The 1,119-nt window shown below is 34.9% G+C and overlaps 1 long non-coding RNA gene across 1 annotated transcript; it reads left to right on the top strand.

Moving 5' to 3' along the window:
* Nucleotides 1-69: 69 nt before the first annotated feature.
* On the top strand, nt 70-951 carry LOC107080688. The gene is made up of 3 exons (XR_001480976.1): nt 70-140; nt 224-282; nt 381-951. It is a non-coding gene; the product is annotated as an uncharacterized LOC107080688 (long non-coding RNA).
* The last annotated feature ends 168 nt before the right edge of the window (nt 952-1,119 follow it).

Below are 1,119 nucleotides of genomic sequence, written 5' to 3'. Positions count from 1 at the left end.
GTGTCTCATTTTAGACATTTCCAGGCCAGTGGAGAAGTGCGGTTCGTGCTGGAAGCTGCTGTTCTCTGTCTGTCCTGCTGTTTCTCTGCTCTCAGCTCTCCTCTCCTCACTGCTGGTCTACCTGCTTTGCCTGAAGAAAGGTGCTGAAGATGATTTTTGACATTAAGAAATGTGAAACAAACCTTTTTATTCAGTTATATTGAATATTTTTTTATACCTGCAGCAAACAATGAAGCTGAAAATAAGAGATGTGACATTTCAAGACAAACTGAAGGAGCTCAGGTAACAAACAACAGAACAGTTATTTGTTTTTGTTTTATAGAAATTATCTCTGTGTTAAACTTTTTGAAATAATGATAATTCTGAATATTAATTCCTAGGATGAAAATGTTTGTTACGCTGCCCTGGAAATCCATCCGCCATCACAGAGGACGAAGAGGAAGAGGACGATCCAAAGTTCAGATTTCAGTACATACTCTGCCATCAAGACATGAGGAGATTCATATTTAACACAGAAGTTAAACAGTAATAAAGGAGTCCTTAGAGTTTTATTTCCTTTCATTAACTTCCTCTCAAACTAAAGAAAAAATCTTTAAACCCTCATCTCAACTCTTCTTTTCAGACAGCTTTGTCTTATTTTTATTTACATCTCTGTTCATCAGTAAAGCTCTTTTCAGTTAAATGTCTAACTTTCATCATAGACGCCTTGAGCTCCTCACTGAGACAGCTTAGTCAAAAACAGCAGCGAGCCTCCGACACGCCGTACCCTACTACTCTAATACTGGTTCTATATTTCACTTTGCAGAAGCTCTAGTTACACATGCATCTTTTTTTTTTCGCTTGTTTTACATTAAAGTATATTTTCAAACATTTTCACTGGCATTTATTAAACTCAAATTGAATTTGTTAAACTTTTGAATTATGTAACATCAGACTGTGTGACTATTTTTTCTTTTACAGCCAGCTCTCTACTGTTTACCTAAAAATTGTTAGGTTTCTGTTTCTGTTATGTTTTTCTTTTGAGTATTCTGTCTTTCCTTACTCCTTGATTTCTAGTGTTTAGTTTTCTTTTCACCATGTTTCATTATCCTAGTTATTTGATTATCATTTATTATTTCC

Source organism: Cyprinodon variegatus, unplaced genomic scaffold (genome assembly GCF_000732505.1).
Source record: "Cyprinodon variegatus isolate N-32 unplaced genomic scaffold, C_variegatus-1.0 Scaffold2221, whole genome shotgun sequence".
Classification (NCBI taxonomy): domain Eukaryota; kingdom Metazoa; phylum Chordata; class Actinopteri; order Cyprinodontiformes; family Cyprinodontidae; genus Cyprinodon; species Cyprinodon variegatus.
Note: the sequence above shows the minus strand (reverse complement) of the source record. Positions and strands in the feature narration are given on the sequence as shown.